Source organism: Artemia sp. Qi Xiang Cuo, chromosome 16 (genome assembly GCF_049724085.1).
Source record: "Artemia sp. Qi Xiang Cuo chromosome 16, ASM4972408v1, whole genome shotgun sequence".
NCBI classification, from domain to species: Eukaryota; Metazoa; Arthropoda; class Branchiopoda; order Anostraca; family Artemiidae; genus Artemia; species Artemia sp. Qi Xiang Cuo.
In genome coordinates, this window is record NC_142809.1 from 54,113,632 (window position 1) to 54,135,702 (window position 22,071).

Consider the following 22,071-nt stretch of genomic DNA (forward strand, 5'->3'; position numbering starts at 1 on the left):
TAATAAATACATTCATTTGCTTGAATAGTTTGTTTAGAAAGCAGTTTGCATAAGAGAGACCCTCACTGGCATTTGGCCTTGTATTACCTGGCTTTTTCTTCACTGCAACATTTAAATCAATTAATATTGATGACAAATCAATGAAATAGTCTTAACTGGAAAATATTTGAAAGTGTATATTTTCCAAGAGGGGCTGTTGGGGATGAAATTGTTCAGAGTAGCCCTACTTGACGCTGACATCAACATTTTCAGCATTGACTAGATTCAATGAGGACGTGATTGATGGATATGATTCCTTGTGAGGGAGATAAGTCATCTTAAGAGAAGAAATCCTTCTTTGATCTAGCAATCTTTTTCTTTTTCTTCTTCTGCTGTTGCTTATTGGTCTTTGTTGTTTTATTTCTCAAAGTCCTTGTTGATGTCCTTTGCTTCCTGCCTGGGTGGAGACTGATGAGTGAATGACGCGAACGCATCCTTTTCAATCCCTCCCCATTTTGTCGAGATTTTAATTGTTCACAAACGGCTCTTGCTGAAGATCTAATATTTTCCTTAACACTCTCCTTGAAATTCTTGCCCGACTCCCAGTCCTGTAGTGTAGAGGCAGCAAAATTTGATGCAGCAGGTACAATATATTTTTCGGCAAGGGGTAGTGCAGAAAGAACTAGCCTAGCAAACCAGCTACCAAGACCATAGCCAGACATTGTAGTACGCCCCTTGTAGTAGTCCAATCCATTGCCTATTTGACGTGGACTCAAAGCACCAACATAACAGTCAATATCGGGACAGACAAATGGAATTCTTCTATTGTTCATTTTTTAGGTTATTGTACCGTCGTTGACAATGGGTCGAAAATGACATGTAATCACTGCTAATCCTTTTGAAATTGCTATTGGATCACCTAATTCAGTTCTTAGTGTTAACTGACAGAGCTACAAATATGAAGTGTTTACGGGAATATACTGAAGATGCTTTATATTGTAGTGGTGAACATGTTCTTGATTGGTTTTTCGTTCAAGAACTCGTAGGAGGGGAACATTTGAATTACCAACCCGAGATGTTTCCACAAATGAAGCGTAGAGAAATATACAAGTGTCAGTGGAGAAGCTGGGTGCATAGTCCGCATAGATAACTTGGTCACTACCACTGAAATTTTCTTTCCTAATAATACGTTTTTTAAAACCAAGAACCTCACGTAACTTCTCATTGAGGAAAATTCTTTCATTCTCAAATGGATTGGTAATATAAATTCTCCTTTGTTCCGTCTATTAATTGAAAGTGAAACCACCTTTTTTTCGACTTGCAATTTTTTTGTTGATAACTCGACACAGTTCATGCATGTTAGTGTATTCCCTGTAGAGGATTTTAGCAATAGGATATTGATTAGATTAAAAAGGTGCCATTATACCTTCATCGCCAAACTCCAACGGTCGTATTTTCATTTAACATTTACGGTACTTTCTCAAGATGTCATAGGTAGTTTTGAGGATGCAATCGACAATAGCCACTTCATATACGCCGTCAAATTTGCTGGTTGGGAGAAGTTTTGTCCAAAAATCACTTGTTTTATTCAAGTCATTGTAGAGATGATCGGAAACGTTGGACATGAATGTTACATAGAAATCATTGGACATTGTCAATATCTTCAGCACCGATCCAAGAATCAAAATCGGAGTTGTATCTTAGCCACCGAACAAGTAACTGTTTCTTACCCCCACGAGAACTTCTCTTTAATATCGTTTCAATTTGATAGATTTCACTAGCATTTTTAACTTTTTGTAGTTCATAGTCATAAAAGCCGCCGAAAATCTCCTCAACTTTAGTATCACTCAGACGATAAGTTATGTGTGGAGTGTATATGAGTCTTTCCACTACAAAAAGTTCTGCTGAACACAAGTAATTATCCTTTTCAAAAACATTAGTTGTTCTATTAAATCGGCCAGTATCAACAACATTGAATTTATTTTTCATCTTCTTGTTGACTGCCGACGATTCATTGGAATACTGTTTAAGAAAGGTGTCAATTGCATCATTATCAGACTTATGGACATTTATTGGTTTAGTGTTAGACATTGATCGTTGGGGCCGGTGATTATAAATCAACATGATTTGATGAATATCATGAAGAAAAGCCTAAGTATTGTTTAATGATATATATATTGAAATAAAAAGTCAAATATTTCTTATCAATCGTTCGGCCAATGCAGCCTTTATAGGACTGTGACTATGATAGAGCAGTGTACTATATTTTTCTAGTACTTTTGCAGCATGGGGATTAACAAATTCACTACCCCGATCCGTTTGAATTTTTTTTATACGTATCCCGTTGGAGAATACTTTCAATGGCCTGAGCAACTTCAACACCTCTCTTTGATTGCAATGGAATTGCATGTGTATAACGACTATAAACACTGATTGCAAGTAGAATGTACTTGTACGGTGTATTGTGACGTCGTTGAATCTCATCTAGAGTCAGGAGATCTTCTTGCATTATATGCAATGGGTAAAAGGCTTTAGTTTTTCGATATTGATTGGCACGAAGTCTATGATTTCTATGCAGAGTGTAACTTGATTCATTTTGTAGATAGTCTTGTACATTTTTAGTGGGAACACCAGTGACTTTGGAAAGAGTTGTGGGGGAACTTAAACTCCCCGCCTCACCAATACTTTCATAAACACCTTTCAGAACTTCAACCATTTTGACCGTAAACACGTTGTGTAACGTCCGCTACCCTTCTGTATACTGGGCGTTGGTGGTGGTGGTGGTGACGTTGACTTGATACGTCTTCGCTTTTGTCTAGCTATCAGCGGTGTGCTAGTATTTTCCAAAATTGATTTAAAATCTTCTTCTTCATTTTTTAATGGTGTCAATGTTGTTGATGTTGTTGTTGATGATGATGATGCAGGATCATTTGATTTTTTTAGAATGTGTATGGTACTACATCGTCGGTTTGTGACGATCAGTTTATGTAAAAATTATTATAGGTGACCATCAAATGATAGTATTCACTTAATGTTTGTTACCATGTAACATATTAAATAAATCCTATTATATATCTTGAACCGACTTATAATCCATTCCCCATTGATCTCAACTTTAATGTGATCACTTTCCAAGAGATAGGCTAGGAGTCGTTTTAATTGTTCAACATATGAGTTGGGCATTATATTTAAAATTTTAAATAAAATAGAATACCATTCCGCCGTCTTAAAGTGTGTTCCACCACCAGAATCCTGAGGAGATGATTCTTTTTTGGGGTCAGCAGCAGCAGCAGCAGTGGGGTTCGACCGATAGGACCTGTGTTTGTCCACTCGACGAAGTGCATCTTGAAGTAAAAGCAATTTTTTATCATCCTCAATATTTTCATTGTCAAGGAATTTACTCAGATTGCTCTCAAAGTACTCGATGGGTGAGAGAGCAAGTTCTATTGGAGTCAATTTATAGGGTTTTGCCAGTCTCTCTCTCTCTTTTAGAGAAAACTGTTTACAAGTCCTGCAATTATTGGCAGTAAAAGTGTGAAAAAGCTACCGCCCGCCTGAAGAAGTCGTTTCCTTTTGAAATTCTTTACTTTCTTTTTAGAGGTCCATGTACGTACAATGGAATTATGTTGCTTTGCCTGTTGCTTAACTACTTATGGCATTTGAATATTACCCTTAATAAAATTTAAGCAAAGCTCAGATGTTAGATTATTGAAATCATTATCAATACCGTGTTTGAGTATGGCTTTCCAAAGCGGAGCTTTTAAACTGCTTAGAACTGAAAACAAATGTCTATTTTCATGTAGTTTCTTCAGTGTCATGATAGCAACTAATAGGTCTTTTTAGTGTTCACGGGGAGATATACTGTAATTTCATTGTCAAAAATATCTGTGACTACACGCAGATCCTCGGGTGTATTTTGATTAAGATCCAATAAGATATAGCCGTTGGGTTTATTAGTTGCCTGATTGTATGCTGAGAGCAGAAATTTGGGGGCTCCCGAATAGATTTGTTTATTGAGAGTTATTAGCGAGCTAGAATCACGAACAACTCTGTAGATGATATAGTAGGTGCAGTTCAATGCAAGTGTTCGCATACATTTGCTCTGATGAAAGAGATTGCGTAGAACCAGAGTAACGGAAATCTGTTCATGATGAGAGTGGACATTGAACAGTTTTAGCAGTTCCTAGGACCATTGTTCAACAGATTCAGCCAGATCATCAATGATCAACCAAGAGTTTGGTTCAATAATGCTGAAAACATCAAGTCCCTGCACTAATTGTATCTGCACCAACCATGTCGTGGCAGCAATCGCCTTTATTTTATCATATGACTCCTGCCAAATACTATAGAAATACTAGATTTTTCTCGGCTTTTCCTCAAACATTTTATCACAATTTTAATTATTTTAGTTAAGAGTGTTGTTTTTCCCGACATTGACTGTCCACACAAAAACGATATGACTGGTGTTTTAAATTGGTACATTTTACCTTCAACAGTTCACCTAGACAACTAACTGTAGACTATGGCTGTCTAATGACTAAATAATTTCCCTATTAGTACTACCCCGTTCAAGAATGATAACGAGAAGAAGAAGAAGAATAAATAATAATATTTTATTTTATTATATACATAAAAAAAAAAAGGTTAAAATAATTTAAATAAAAAAATAATAAATTTAAAAATGAAAATTAAAAATTAATAAAAAAAAAAAATACAATTTTTTTAAATTTATTTATAAAAAAAAAATACAACATTTACATAACCACTAGAAAAAAAAAACAAACACTTAAATAAATACACTTTTTTTTTTCTGTTTATTTATTTAAAAAAAATACAACATTTATTGGACTAATGTGCACTTGAAATATCATACACGAGTACTAACAACATTGTACTTTTGAGGGTCCCCCCTCCCCCCGGGGGAGCGGGCCCTGCCGGCGGCGGGGGCGGGCCGGGACGCCCGCGGCGCCCGGGGGCCGCGGGCGGCGGGCCCGGGCGGGGGTCGCCTTAAAAAATGGCAAATGATATGCCTTGCCCACACACACACACACACACATTGAAAATTGATTGTTATAGAGAAAAAAAAGAATTAAAAAAAAAAAACCTAATGACCCAAAAAAACCTCCCACCCAATTTAAACTTTTTTTGGTGAATTTAAGTTAATTTTTTTATGCCGCGCTGTTTTATTTAAAATGTAAATTAAAAACGGGCGGAAAATAAATAATTAACTTGTGGCAATAACGTCACACCAACCTCAAGTAAATAGACTTTTTCCGATATGGCAGACATGGCGTTTTTCTCAACTCTAACTGTGTAGTTTTTAAATTGTAAAGAGTAAATCGCCATGACTTTCGCTCTTGGGACTAAACTACTTTCCACACAGTTTCTATACACACTCATGTCGAAATTATTTTTTACAAAGTGTGTAGGTACCCCCTTTCAAACTTGTTTTATATCCTTGCCGTGCGTTTCCACAAAGTATACCTTCGGTCCAGGAAACACACCACTGGATATCAGATCGCGACCCGTTTCATATTTTAACATTAAAAATTGATTTGGGGCCTTGCGTTTCGCTAGCTCTGGGTAGAGGGATTCGTCCCAACTAGTGTAGTCCATCCGTGAGCTAATGTACTCGCCATTTTCCAAATCATTCAAAAGATTTTCAGTTTTGACTTTTAACAGGAGTGAATCAGTGTCCCCGTAGTACACTTGAACTTGTCCCTCAATTGGCCACTGTACCTTGCATACATTATAATAAAATGACAACATGAGTTTCTTGGATATTTCAGTTATTGCCCTTCCACCTGCAATATTTTTATTTAATACAATGTTTCTTTTCTTGCGATGTAGGAGAACCATATTGGAGTCTATGATTGTGAACGATATGAGGTTTGGATCCGCAATGATTCGAGCACAATCTTTGGGGTTGGTTACAATGTCACATCGACTTCTGTGTCGTACGCTCTCGCACAGTTTACCGAAAGCTGAGTTCAAAATGAGTTTTTAGATTTCTTTTTCAACTTTCGTTTTCGCTTGTGAACGCTTACTGACAAAGGTGTCAATAAATGTTTTCATGTAAGGCTTTTGATCAAATTGGAGGGCTCTATGAATATTTGTGACATTGAAACCATTGGATACCATCCATTTCAATAGCACGTGATGAACAACGATATTCTGTTTCGGGTTGAGATCGGCAATTAGTTTTTGTTTTGAAGGTACCCAGTGCATACTCCCGACCTCTACTAAAGATAAATTGTAGGGGCTCAGAGAGTCCCTACCCACCGATCTATTTATGCACGGAAAAACAAAGTCTTTTACAGAGTCATGGATTTCCATGCGTATTCCACCGTCAATTTCAAAAACCATCCCTGTGCCCCATTCTCCTCAACACTGGCAATGTCGGGGAAATTCGAAGCACAGGGATTGTCAAGCCATTTATAATTGCCACACGGCAAACAGTAGTGAGACATTGCCGATGGGTAAAGAGAATCCATATCCATAAAAACTGCGTCCGACTTTTCATCGGTGTGCTGTCCACTCGGATCAGTTTTCATGATACGATCCCCGTGAAAAACATGCCCACCCCGCATTTAAATCTCAAAAAAAATATTCAGATACACAACCGTGATCAGAACTAATTAATCATTTGTGTTTTGAAGTATAAAGTACAAAAACAAAATGGGAGTGGTAAAATAATAACCAAAATACAACCCAAAGTCCCCATAGATTTTATCCGTATTTTTGCACACAATATCCATAAGAGTGAGTACGTCACTGGCCAAGTAAAGTTTACAATAATCCCACCCATTTTTACACCCACCCTTTGCCCAAACCCTCTTAGCAAATTAATAGTCGCTAGTGGTGCACTCACTTTCATTTATCGAATTGTAAAAATCTTCAATGGGAGGTAGTGACATATCATCTAGCCTCGAGCCAGAGCTGTAATAATCATATTGATATAAACCATTACATGTTGACAAATAATACATTTCATCATCGGGGAAACGCTGTTTGAGGAAGGAGGAAGCTATCAAAATTGTCACCTTTCTGCACCTGAATCAGCTGACATAAGGACTTGGAGAAGAGACTGAAAGAGTCTAAGAAACAGATTTTACTCAGGCAAGTGTTATCCTTGTCAACTGTTTTCCAGACGAATTTTAGCAGCAATAGCTTTTCCGATGATTTAGGTATGACATTATATGAAAAAGAACCATCTATCTATGCGTTATCTACAACTCCTCCCTTGGAAATGCGGGCCAACGCCGGAAGAACAAACTTTAAGTCGTAATTGGAATTGTGTATAAAAACAGTAACGAAATATTGTTGTCTAATTTTTAAATTGCATGGATGATGCGCTACCCGCCTAAAGTTACTCCCCCCTGATGTAATTTCCTGCCACAATTTAACATGGTCGATCACGTTCCTCCTCCCCCCATCCCCAGCACCATCATCAAATTTCCCCTTGCAAACCCAAAACATGTTACGATTTTTAATGGCCACTATGTCATCTGGTGATAGGACCATAGGGTAGTTTGTTTAACGAAGGCGCGAAAGTGCAACGTTCGCTGTTTTGATTAGACTGACCAATGCCGAGCGCATGCAGTCTTCACCGTCACTCAACATCTCAACTACCTCCAGCACTTGCATGGTATTATTGGAATCTCGTTGCGCGTGAGCGTAAGAGACCCCTATGGCTTCATGTATTTTAACTTGATTTGAATTTGACGGATAACACACGTCGGTCAGCTTAGCCTCGCAGTCCACAGCGATCTTATTGCTCTGTAGAAGCGTTTTTTGAGAAATTTTAAAACGCAAGATTGCTCTATCACCGCTTACCGTCTCTACTGTCTGATATCCATGACATTCGCAGTGTTTCATCTGATGCTTTAACTTTAAATCAGAGCGAAATCTCTAGAGACATGTTGGACAGTAATAACACATATCATCTCGCTTTTTATCCTCCCCAAACACCCTACTAAGCTCCGTAATTGGATTGTAATGACCAATTGAATCGGAGTCTGTGGGTGGGGTGTATAGAAGCCACACCCAACGTTCTACTAATTCAATTGAAGGAGCCCGCACTGGAAAAAATACACCCTTCTTATCGGAACGCTGACCCTCTTCAAATTCTGTTTCATTTTTTAACACCGTGACACCAATCTTTAAATGTGCATTAGCCCGCTCAAAAATATCTTTTCCTTTTAGTGTCACGGGATATTGACCATTTAAACAATTAAAATCCACTTTAGGGAACTTTGAACCCTCCCTACCATTAACTGCCATTTTATCCAACTTTTTCTTAGATGCATCATCGCGCAGAGGTCTGTATGCCGCAATTAAAAACGCATACTTGAAACACTGCAGCCTCGTATCGAAACAGATTCGTTGTCTCCCCCTACACCCCTCTAAATCTGAATGATATTTTAAAACTAGAGCCCTCTCCCCACCACCACCTCTTACAATAAAATCCTTTTTAAACCTACAAATGTTAACATTTAAACTTTCTATAAATAAAACCACAGACCCCCGACCCCCCTCGTGATAATGTTCACACGTACTGTGAATACGATTAGCCCAATTTAGAAAAACCTCCCCATAATTTGATAAATGCGGGTGTATTGCCAACATCTCTGTGTGCAAGTATTTCGAATACATCTCACCCGCACTTTCATTTAAAAAAAATATTTTTAGTGCTATTGATGCTTTTAAACTGACCCCCCTTCCCCAAACCCCCATGTGTTGTTCAAGAATGGCTCGAATCTTATCAGTATATGAATGTGTAATGGCCAGGGGATCTGTTATTATATCCCCCGACACTAGAGAGTTGAAAGGGTCACCGACTGTGGCGCTGTAGACCAGTGTGTGATGCAAGGCAGAGTTTGAGAGAAAAAAATCCGGACGAGGGGAGACTGGTGTTGTATTACGACTACTTCAATCTCTCCAATTAAGTGGAGTGGTTGCGGGTGACAGAGACTTATCAATAACACCACTCCCAGTCTGGTCAATCAGGGTGGGGGGATGTGGCATGAGGTCCCCCAGCACAGATACTAAGGTGTTTGGGGACAATTGGTCAAGCCAGCCTGTATTGTCCTCTGATCTAATTTCATTATGAGGACCCGGTTCAGATTTACTTGTAACATCATCATCTAAATATTCACGTATGAAACTATCCGCCCACTCTGGGTCCTCAACCATGTCAATATCACAGCTTAAGTCATCCAGGCTGGCCATGTCCCCAAAAACATCGTTAAGGAATCCACTTTCCCACTCCATATTCTCTAGGACCAGTATAGGTTCATCCCTGGACTCTGCTGGTGGTGACAGAATTGGTCCTGTAAATATAGTTGCTTCATCACTCACTGCTGTCGCTGGTGGTGGTGCTATATTTTTAATCTGTAGAAAAAAAAAGTTTTATTTTTATGTAAATTTTTTTTATAGTTAATAAACTTTGTCAATTTCTCATAGTCATTGTCACACTACCATCACCATCACCTAAACAATTAAAAGAAGAAGAAAGTTACATTGTATTATGTCTTTCATAATGTCAACTGAACATGTTAAAAATATATTTTTTTTTTTTTTTTATTCAGGAAAATGTAGTATTATTCTTAGAAAAAATTAATGGTTTTATTCCAAAAATTTTTTTTTTTAAAAAAAAAATGAAAAATATGAGTCCAATTCGAGTGTTTGACCCCCGCTACTATCCTAAGATCCTGCTGGAGCTAGCTTCAAATATTGAACTTTGTATCTTTAAAAAGTATAAATGACAAAAAAAGTTATTTTTTAAAAAAGTGGGGGAAATATCTAAGTATAAAAAACGTGTAAAAAAGAATATACTACGCTCCGTCTTGATTTTTCTTATTAATTTGAAATTTTTATTTTTTTTAAATTTTTTTATACAAAAAAATGTATTTTTTTTTTTTTTTTTTAAATAGGTTGCCCTTTCACCGTTTATATACCTGTTACAAAATAATTAAAACCGATAAGTATTACGATATATTAAAAATAGTTAAATTTTATATTTAAAAATTCAATATTTAAAACTAAGGTATTTTTTCAAAAATTGGGGGTCAATTGCCTCCACTACTATCCTAAGCTCCTGCTGAATAGATTTTATTATAGATTAAATATTATTTTTTTTAAAAATATAAAGAAATCCAAAATTAATTTTTTCAAAAAGAGGGGGGGCAATTTATACGGATCACACCAGGGACACCACTAATATACTAATATACTCCAGAAGCGCGGGTAGACTCGTGAACTGTGTAATTTTTTAATTTATAAACTCCCTCGGTCGGTGTGTGTTGGTGCTACCTTCTCAATAATCATTATATTCCTGTGTCTTTTGCCAACGGATTTGTTTGAAGTTGACCTGGGTTGAATAAATGCTAGTAAGAGAAAGACGAACTTTTTTCTCCATCCATATCAACAATTAAAGTGCAATTAAAATGTTGGGTGCTCATTTTTTAGAACCCCCCCTCACCTCCCCCTCTCCCGGGGAGGACCCTTGGGAACCGGGAGCTTCCTTCGATGTAGGAGGATCGATACCCTTTCGAGTTAGGGGGATGGGTTATTGGACTTCACAACACTGTTCAAATAGAACAACCTCAAATTCTTTCTCGTAAACACCTAAGTGTTTCAATGAAATGATCAAAAACGCCTTCACCCAAATAATGTTTCTTAACACTACCGCGAAGACATATTTGGAAATTATCAAAAAACCCTTGTCCCTGTGCAAATTGCTTATTGAAGATATAGATCTTGCTATTTAAAGTCCAATTTGCATACGACCCTACTTAGAATTCATATCGGAGTGATAGATCTAATAAGTATAGCGGATGTATTCAAATGCATTAGGCACGAAAATACCAGTCTAAGAGTGCGCGTTAACTTTATAGGAGCATTTGTTTTCACTTTCGTTTTTTTTCAAATAGGTAGTTTTTTTTTGTCTAAAAGGAATATTGCATTAGAAAACATCTTAGTTATAAGTTACGAGGTAAGGTTTTTTTTTTGTTATATAAATGCATGATAAGCACTCCTTTATATATATCGCTAATTTGGTTAATTAAAGAAAATTAAATAGCTTAAAAAAAAATTTTAAGTTTTTAAAAAGCTATTCGCCTGATAAAATTTTGTCTTATTTTTTGAAAATAGGGATAGAAAAAAAAATATGTATATACTTACAAATTGTGATTGGACTTCTATATCTGAACTCCTTTGTAATACTTGAGGGGGGTTAAGGTCACAATCTTCAGTAGGTTGAGCTGAGGCATTATATAAGGCAGTCAACTCCCTTTTCAAGTTCAGTCCAGCTGATATGGAGCTAACACTGGGGTCAGAGGTCCCTGTCATTAAAAGATTCGCAGGCATTGGCTGGTCTTGTGTAGTTCTAGTAGCGAATTTGATAACTGAAGGTCTTGTAGCTTGCATTAGTACACCTTCGCTATATCGTGCCCTCTTTTCAGAAGGGGGGGTATTGCATGTGTCCACTTCCTTGAAAAAAAAATGCATTTTATGTTTTGGAAAATAATTAAGTTTATTTTATGCATTTAAATTAGTTCAAAACATTTTTTTTTTTTCAATAGTTCTAAGCACTTTTTTTTTTCAAAAAAAAACCAAAAAATTTTAAATTATAATTATAAAAAAAAAACAGAAAAGCCATACGGGCAGGTATTTTTTTTAAAAAAAATCCCTAAAAAAAAAAAAAAACACTGAGATTTTTAAAAAAAAAAAAGCCCATGAAATTTATAAAAAATTAACCATTTTTAAAAAATAAAAAAATAAAAAAACCACAATTTATTAAAAAAACAAATAAACTAAATAAAAGAAAAGAACTTTTTTTTTTTTCAAAAAAAAAAAAAAAAAGCACAATTTATCCCTATAAAAAAAAATCACCCCTTAACTTCATCGTGGCCTGTAATTTTTTTAAAAAAAATCAATATAAAAAAAAAAACACACTTATATTTATAAAAAAGGAATCTTATTTAAAAATTAATAAATTAAAAAATAAAAATTTTTTTATAATCCAAAATTACCTATCGAAAAGATAAGAACTTTTTTTCAAAAAAAAACATCTAAAAGACCGGTGATCTTTATAAAAAATCACACTGTAAATTTCAACCTATAAGAGACTTAGAGGTTTTTTCAGCTCCTAAAAACAGCAGGCTTCAAAGTGCCCCTAATTCTAGCGTAAGGAAAGAATTTCTTCCTCAACTTAATGACAATTTCTTTTTAATATTTCTAATTTTTTTTACTCACAATAAAAAGTTTATATTTATCCTTTTTTTATTTTTAATTAAAAAAATTGATATCTCGAATATACACGACTCGAAACTGATGGATAATAAAATATGTAACCTTATTATATACAAAAAATAATATGTGAGTAAAAAAGAATAGACACCGGTTTTTTTTGAAATAAAAAAAAAAAGACATTGAACTTTGAAAGTGCGTCGTTCCTAGAGTGTAAAGACCTGTAGACCTGTTTGTACGCAAATGACCCTGGTAACCGTACAATGCATTGAAAGTATACATTCAAACTTACGCCTAAGGCATAGATATGTATGTAAACTTTCAAGTGCCTATGGCCTTACTACTGCCATTAACCGAGAGTAATGCCCATTCTAAATTTTGAAACTCTGGTTGTAATTTCAAGAGTTTAGTTGAACAACGGCTGGATCATTACTTCCCTAGACCAGACCTTCCTAAACTGTGGGTCGCTACCCCAAATGGGGTCGCGTAGCAAAATCGTGGGGTTGTAAAAAATTTTAAAGTCAAATATTTAAATATTAAAGTCAAATATTTATAACATACTAGAGGGAAAAATATATATTGTAAAGTTGATGAATGTTTAAAGACTGAAGGTCTAGAATGGAAAAATTGCTGTGGAATATGCACAGATGGTGCAAGAGCGATGGCGAGCAAAAATATTGGTTTTAAATCATTTTTTCAAGCTGCTCATTATGACACTTTAACTTTTACTCACTGCCTTATTCACCAAGAGGCCCTTGCAGAAAAAATATTAGCACCATAATTAAACAATGTGCTTCAGACTGCTGTTAAGATTATAAATTTTATTAGGAGCCATGCCTCTAATAGTCACTTGTTTTCAAATCTTTGTAAGGATAGGGATTCCGTCTATACAACTTAATTATTACGTGATTTAGTTGCCGGAATTAGCAACTAAATATCTGGGGGGTTTATAATGTCACTTTGGTAACAATGTTCGACTTCATTTATTGGCTTAAATAAATGTAAGCCAACTGTTTTGGCTGTCATAGACTGTTTTGATAAGTCATAGATGAATTTGAGTCAACTGTTTTGGCTTGATCAGCCAATAAATGCTGTCGAAAATTGAAGTCACAAATAACTATAATTCAGCTGCTTTTTTCGCCCAAATATGCTTTTTAATATTTACTTTTGCGCTCTAGAGTTATTGTCGTCTAAAAAAAACATTTTAAAGACATATTTTTACGGCTGGCTCATAAGTTTCAATCTTATTCATAAAATGGTCACATTAAAAAATATACAAATACATCGTCGTAGCCGAATGGGTCTTCAGAGCAGCGCCTTCAAATCGTGGGAGATGAGGTTATATCCCGACTAGGCTGAGCGAGGCTAATAAATGATAAATAATATAACTATATAATTGAAAAATAATATAATTTTATTATATTTTTACTTAATTTTTCTATTTATATATTTATTTTTCTTACAACACATCAATCTGAATCCTTGCAAAACCAAACAAGAACAAACGAAGACTCGAACGGCTGAAAATGACTCGAACGGCTTTGTCGACGATATCTTTGAGGGGATTTCCACAGAGGCATTTTGCCTAGCTCACTACTACAAGAGGTGCACCGTCACTAGCAGAGAGGGTCAAACTACAGTGAGGCTAATCCTTCCCGGGGAATTTGCCAAGTATGCTGTTAGCCAAGGCACTATAGCTGTAACAGATACACAAGCTCCAAATAAGGGTTTTTCTATTCTATTACTGCCCCATCAGGTGGACCCTCGCAAACAACCCTTTTAAGGGCTAACATCTTAATTTAAATTCTCTCAAATTACTTTTGTTGCTCCTGGATTTTACTTCTTGGTCTGGTCACATTAATAATTATACAAATACCTCGTGAATCATTATGAGGCACTGTACATAGCTTTCTTTAGCAATTCACATATAAGGCTGTAGGACACATGATCCAATCCACAATTCGGACGTTTCGGCAAGGATTCGGCAAACATTGATTCAGAAATGCAGGATTAGTGAGGATAAGTGACGTAATATTTAAAAATATACACTATTTCAAAAATAATAAAGCCTACAGGACCATATTCAGCAAACAAAAAGCGGTAATAGGTGTAAAGTCTGGCAAACCTTCAGGGTTTTGAAAATAAGCTGCGTATACAGTGAAGTGCACATATTTAAGGTTATTATTCGATAAAGAGGAAGAGGGCCCCTCAAATGTATACTCAACAGGGCTTATCGGTGTGTGCACATGCCCGTCAGTTACAAACCTTCTCTCAGTAATGGGTTAAATTGCATGGTGACGCAGACCAGCATCGCGGGAGGGTCCTCTATAGGAGGACAACTGCGGCAGGGCGTAAGATCCAGGTCTGTGGACAACGGCCTTTTCAAAAGGCTGCCTTGACCCTTTTAGGGTATGTGCAAGACCGGGGACCTTGCGGTCAACTTTATTCCCACTTGAGGAGTGGCACCCCTCGAGGAAATTATAGTGTAGTAAATGACACAACATTTGTACGGCATTCTGATTAATGGATAATTCTTCTGGGCTTGGTTAGTTTTATCGGGCGTTTTTGGGGCTGAAAACCACTTCATAGCTAATTTACGCATTATGGGTTTCCTCCAAATAGTAGCAGAATATGCCACTATGGTAATAGGCTTGAGACTCCCTGGGCAGGTTTTCGACTCTTGTTGATAGAATAGTATCGCCAAGAGGTGGAAACCATGTTGTGACCAAGATAGGTCCGGGATTGCACAAAGCCTCCATTCATATTGGAGGTCCCAGGGACTTCTTGCTGGTTTAAGCACTTCGGTGTAGACTTGAGAAGATGTGTTGGTCCCCGTGCTGCACTGGCCTCCTGGACCATTGCTTTTCCTGAGGCCAAAAGAATTTTAATGATTTAAAGGATATGAAAATTCGAACTTGAAATATTACTACGTTAAAAAATAACTATCGTATCGACATTTCGACTGAAGAATTCAGACAATTCAAACAAGACTAATTAGGAGTTTCTGAAACTCATATCCCAGGGTTAGGATGTATGAAATTAGGTGATATAGAATTTGTTTACTAGGTAGGAAGAATGGGGTACATTGTCAGGGAGTATAGCTAATCAGGAATAAGGAAGCTGCTAAGTCTCGTTTAGGCTGGGAAGGTATTAATAATAGAATTCTAATCGTTCATTTTATGACTAAAAAGTTCAGGGTATCAGTTATAGTAGTATATGCCCCTGTAGAGCCAACTGACGCAGATGCTAGTGACTCAGATGAATTTTACTTACAGTTACAGCAGCTAATAGACAGGGTCCCAGGTAGGAATATGGTATTTTTATTAGGAAATTTTACCACCCAGGTCGGTAAAAATAGGGATAGATGACATCCTAGCCTAGGTAAATTTGTTGTATGAAAAGAAAACAGTAATGGCTACAGACTGCTGCAATTTTGAATGTATAAAAATCTACTTATAACCAATGCAGCGCTTGTACATAAAATGGCCTATAAGTTAACATGGTATTCACGTGATGGTAATGTAAGACAGCAAACCTTATTGATTATGCTATTGTAAACTGAAGACTGGCAGGAACAATGCTGGATACCAGGGTGTATAGGAGTGCTGTTACTGATTTTAACAGTAAAGATCACCATCCAATAATGTCTAGGGTTAATTTAAAGCTGAAATTTCGGAAGAATAACTACCTCCCGGGAAGCTATGTTGTTGGTAGACTCCAGGATGAGATTTTAAGAGAAATTTTTAAGGAATAGTTGACTACTAAACACGAGAGTTTAAAATTTGACAGTGTGGAAGATGGATGGAATATTCTTAGGAAAACAGTTTGTGAAGCTGCTGATGGTGTCTTAGGGAAGAAAATTAGGAGTAAAGTTAGAAAAATTAGTGAAAAAGCTTTATGTTTAATACAGAGGAGAAGGGGATTTTACAGGAGCTGTCTGAGTGATAGATCACATGAAAATAAAACGAATGTAAAGAAAGTGGCGAAAGCATTAAAATATGAACTAAGGAGGTGTGAAGTAGAGGCCATGGATAAAATTGTCAAAGATCTAGAAGATGCAGCTAGACGACACTATAGTAAAATACTGTACTGGCATGTTAATAAATTGAGACGGAGAAGTCAATCCAGACTTCTTACAGTTAAAGATAGGAACGGGGCCACAATTAGTGATAAGGAAAGAGTTGAAAAGAGATGAGCAGGACATTTTGAGAATGTGCTAAAGCGAGATAAAGTTGCAGGAAAGATATAGAGGAAAATGAAAAAGTTTGTGATACCTTGGATGTGAAGTAAGATTTGTTTTGTGAGGAAGAATTAGCAACAGTACTAAAATGATTAAAAATTAATAAGACTTCGGGTGCTGATAGTGTGGTAGATGAGTTTCTTAAATATGGTGGCTCTGAGGATAGAAATAAGTTACTGAAGATTATGAACATGATTTTTGAAAAAAGGGAGGTACCTAGCAATTTTAGGAATACCCTAATTAAACCACTGTCTAAGAAAGGTGATAAGAGTGAGTGTGGAAATTATCGAGACATTAGTATGGTCTCTTTAGGTAGCAAATTATTTAGTAATATGATACTTTTTAGGCTAAGAGATGCTGTAGATAAATTTATAAGAAAAGAATATTGCGGTTTTAGAAAGGGTAAAGGATGTGTCGACCAAATTTTCATTCTTAGGTTAGCAATTGAAAAGTGCTTGAGTTCCGAAACCCCTTTGGTCCTCAATATTATAGATTATGAGCAAGCGTATACTCTGTTGATAGAAGATCTTTAGCGAAGGTCTTATCCTTGTATGGCATACCAGACAAATACATAAAAATGATTAGTGTTATGTACGAGAATAACACTGCTGAAGTTAAGGTAGGAAAGGAGGTTAGCAGCTGGATTTGTATTAAATCAAGAGTTAAGCAGGGTTGTGTTCTTTCCCCCTTTATATGGATCATTTTGATGGACTTTGTCTTAAGGAGCACAGGAAAGTTAATGGAAGACAACGGAATCAAATGGGGAGGAAAACTTCTACTGGACTTAAATTATGCCGATGATTTAAGCATTGAGCAAAATGAACGAACTTTTAGAGATTTAGCGAGCTCAGGGTGTTAAAATAGGTTTAAAGTTAATTTTAAGAAGACTAAGTCATTGAGGCTAGGAATAAGTGAAGGTGAAAAGTTGAAAGTCTGCAAACCAAGATTAGAATATTAGAAGCTACAGTGATGACAGTAGTCAAATATGGCTCTGAAGCATGCGCTCTCCGAAAAGTTGATGAAGATTTGCTAGATGTTTTCTAGAGAAATTGCCCACGCATTGTTCTGAGTACACGGCTGACTGACCGAATTTCAAACAGTAAGGTGTATGATAAGTGTAGTTCAATCCCGGTTTCTAGGACTATAATGAGAGAAAGGCTGAGATGGCTAGGGCACGTTTTGCAGATGAAGGATAACAGGTTTCCGAAGATTGTCCATTTCGGCCAACCGTCTAGGGCTAAACGGAAAGCAGTTCGTCCGCGGTTGGGCTGGGAGAATGTCATAAAGAAAGATTTAAAGGAAATGAGAACTACCTGGGAAGGTCTAAAGGGAGTCTGTGAATAGAGTGTTATAGAGGAGGAGCGTGCGTAGCTGCGTTACCTTCAGGTGGCTTGGTATGCGGTGAGTTTTTAATAGTAGTAGTAGTAGTAGTTATTTGTTAAGTTGTTGATAGCATTTCAGTTAACAAGTTTTCAGATATTAGTGTTTTTTGCTACTTTCTATAGATTCTATCCGGTGACGTTAACTTGAAGCTGATTATTCGAATAAGATATGCTCGAAAGTACTGTGAGTGTCACTGTTACGTCAAACAGCGTTACTATTAGTTGCATGACGGCCGCCATAGCGGTGATAAATAGTTCTGGGACATTTTTTTGCGTGTAGAATTGGCCATTTTGTTTAAACCAGTGAGGGGATTTGTGACACAGACGAGTGATAATGACAAAAAATTAATTGCTTTTTTTAAATATCATGAAGCGTTATACACTATCAAAGAGAAAAAGTTTAGATAAGCCCAGTTTTAGTCAGATTTTTTTAGCTAAATAGTTCAAAGTTTATCCAGAAGCTTATCCCAGTCCGAGTGAAAAATCAAACAACTATCCAAGATAAAACAAGAACGCTGAGCTTTCAAACAGGCTTTTACCATCCTTCTTTTTCTTTTCGATATGATGGGCTCTTCAGTCCTGACTGTTTAGCCCTCATATTTTTTCTCAGTCTTGATGCAGCATGTTAACTATTACAGGCTATTGCTCTTTATATGTCTTGTAAGAGCTCCTTGGGTTCCAAGCATTCAACAATCCTATATATTTTAAGTTCCATACTCTCGTCCAGAGTGGGGTCACTCAGATTTTTAACTGAGGGTTGCAGCTTCTGATGTTTGAGGCACTTCAATAATTTGCTTTGAAGAATATGCTCTGATGGCGTTAGCACATAACATTCAAATAGATAATGGTCTATACTGGTCTTTTCTCATGGCACTCAAATTAAAGTCTCATGTTCTTCCTTTTAGGTTTCACTTTAGGCTCACATATATACGATTATTTTCTGTGAAATATTGTAATCAAAACATGTATGTTAACATGACAATTATTATAGGGGCCGACGCTGGACTTTTAATTCGAACCGGATTTTAAACGAAAGAAAATTCAACAAATCAAAACGGCGTTTATAGGTTCTTCAAAAGGAAACGAACATAGTGATTGAAAAGTTTAAAAATCAATACTGAGTTAAAATCATGGCCTGAGAAGGTCTTTGAAAGTATCTAACTTCTTCACAAGGTACTGGCCCTTGGCGAGCTTGGACATTCTGACAAAAGTGAAACTTTCACATATAAGATAAGACAAAATTATTTCCAAAAAAATGATTACCACAAGCCTAGATAGGCCAAATTCCCATTTCAGAGTCAAACTAAAATCAAACACTGCCAAAAAAATATATATATGGTAAGATTAGTCAAAACAAAGAAAGGTACACACGTCAGATTTTTAAAAAGTTTAATACCATTAAAACTAGAAGAATCTATAAAGACGTCAAAAAAAATAACAAGGAAGGGGCACGATTCAGATGGTTTATTAATTTTGTGTTTGTAATGTAGGTTATAAAGTTTTAAGAGATCCTTTAAAAGTAAACTCTACAAGTAGAATATCCATAATTACTAGGTTAAGTTTACCCACGGACTGGAAAAAAGGCTGGGACGTACGCAGGGGGGGGCCTCATGGCCCCCCCCCCCGAAATCTCACGATTTTTTTCATTTTCCAATAATTTTCTGATTTTTCTCACAGAATAATGGGTTTGAAGGAATTGGCCCCCCACCCGAAACAAATTGGGTCCCTCCCGAAACAAATTCCTGCGTACGTGCCTGCAAAAAGGGTTTGGGTAGGAGATTTACTTTTTTAAGATCAATTATATACGGGGTAAGAGTTCTTTGATATCTTTCTCAAAAAAATTTTATCGGAGAAAATGATTATTTTGTTCAACCAGAACGAGGGAGGCGTTGTTTAAATAAGAGAAGGAGAAAATACTAGGAAAAAAAACCTGTGTCAGCTTTACGGAGGACAATACTAGAGAATTATAAGGAAATTTGAGTTTTCCATTCTTCAAGGGTGGTCAGGTTAGGTCTTTGAAAAAGAAACTATAAGGGCCTTTATCCTCATTAAAGAAAATTCTTTTGCATATTTTCTGACTGCTTCTATTGTGAACAACAATTCCTTGGATATGCCTAACAGAACAGGCTTACGCATGGTTTTTTGCCTCAAAAATAAAGCAAAGTTTTCAAACAACATGATTTGTAAAATTTTAATCTTTTAAGGAGTTTAAGGGTGGATAGTGTGGTATTTGCATGTTGTAAAAATACCCTTAACAGTGTGGCGACCCCATTTTAACTAGCTTGAGATGGTGTAAATATGCATCTATAGTAAGGTCCACAAAAACAATTTCAGGCTCGTATCCTTATAAATCCAGTTTCATGATATTTTAAGAATTCCTTAAATGTATCTTAAATTTGAAAAAAAAGGCTAGAAAACTAATCCAAATCGTCAGAATATTGTTTTAACATCTACAGTTAAAGAGATAAAGATTTGAACTGAAATTACGCACAGGAATTCTTTTTGTAGGTTAAAATCAATATCATTACCCATGGTGTGTAGCCTCTAAATAATTCAAATGTCATTTGTAAGTCCGATTTCTCAGAGAAGTTCAAGATCATGGACTTGGGTAGCAATTAGGAAAATCATTTGTGTTTAATTAGTGGCCATTCACATGGGGCTTAGGCATAGTCTTAGTAGCGCCTGGGTTACAAGCTTCTTCATTCACACAGAGCGTTCTTTCTTGAACCTGGTTCAACGATACCGACCAATCATGGCTTATGAAACTCATGGCTTTTTTTTTTATCAGGGGGAACTAATCTGCACCCTTACTGAGCAAGCATCCCAAGAGGTATCTGAAAATGCAGCTTCTAAAGGCCAGGGTATTAGCTTTGAGCAAATGATCTCCCAACCACATGCGATACATTTTGCTTCATCAAAGTATTCTTGTAATTTTTCTCTGTTTTATCATACAGAAACCTTCTGTTCTCCACATGCATATTATGCATAATACGCTTTTCAAGAAAATCAACTCTTATGCCAATCCATATCTGTAGCACTTGCTCATCCTAGATTCCTGTCAAATTTCTTGCCACTAATCTTCGATGTAATTGGTTGAAACCTAGTTTAAGTTGCTGGTGCGTTGATCCAAATCGAAATATTATTGCACCTGGGACTGAGACTCTGAGACCCGTGTCACCGTGTGAACAGGAAATTTTTGCTAAGTCGTAGTCACAACTACAACTACAACAAAGCCATGTGTGAATGATCACTAAAAGAATCATACACACCTGCATTTATCCAATTTTTGAGCAGGATAAATGTAATTTTGCTCATTTCTTTGTCTATCTCAGTGCCTGGATTTCTACTGTAGTGAAGTGAAGGCAACAGTGTTCTAAGTATTTGGGATTACACCATCAACAATTTGGAATTAGATCAGATTGATTGAAGCTATGGTTTAAAAATAAAAATAGGTTAATAAAGATTTTTTTTTATGGTTTTTTATCTTTTAAGAAGCGTGTCCGTTCAGCTGGGATTATTATTAAAGAAAGGTATGTTATATTAAATAATTGTACTTTGTTTAGGTCCAATGAGTTGCACTAAACCCCACTTCAGACCTTGGCTATATAGAAAAACAACTGTTGAAACAGGTGTTCATAGAACAATACAACAGAAAATAATAAAAAGGGGACCTTTGATTATATTAACTGAATTTGAAGTAGCCTAGGCCTTGCAAAATTCTAGGCTTGGCTAGGTGAATGGCTTGATGCTGCATCAGTGAGTTGCCAGTAGAAGCCTATGGCAAAATTCAGCAAATATTTACCAAATCATATAAGTGAGTTACAACTAGGCCTAAAGTGAATATACCACTCAATGCCCCTTTTTATACTCTTTACAAATATAATAATCATTTTTGTTGGAAATGAATTTTAGCCCCCACCCATATATATATACCAATTCAGGGTATATATTTGCACATTAGGGGGGTGGGGATAATTTTATTTCTGATGTAAATGAAAGGAAGCCTAAGTTTAAACTGTTCCCCCACCCCCCTAATGTGAAAATATATACCCTGAATTGGTAGGCCTAGGCTATGTATAGGGGTGGGGGCTAAAATTCATTTCCAATAAAAATGATTATTATATTCATAAAGAGCATAAAAAAAGGCATTGTGTGGTATATTCACTTTAGTTGTAACTCAATAATATGATTTGGTAAATATTTAGCCTACCCTACTTT

The 22,071-nt window shown here is 36.2% G+C and overlaps 1 protein-coding gene across 3 annotated transcripts in view; it reads left to right on the forward strand.

The window, feature by feature from the left end:
* Positions 1 to 21,099: 21,099 nt before the first annotated feature.
* Crag (DENN domain-containing protein Crag) overlaps positions 21,100 to 22,071 on the forward strand; it is a 167,864-nt gene continuing 166,892 nt past the window's right edge. For 2 of the 3 annotated variants that reach the window (XM_089102130.1, XM_089102132.1), the window contains exon 1: positions 21,100 to 21,383. The gene's annotated coding sequence lies outside the window, so the exon portion shown is untranslated. The remainder of the gene's footprint in view (positions 21,384 to 22,071) is intronic. The other variant, XM_089102131.1, reaches the window with a different exon arrangement.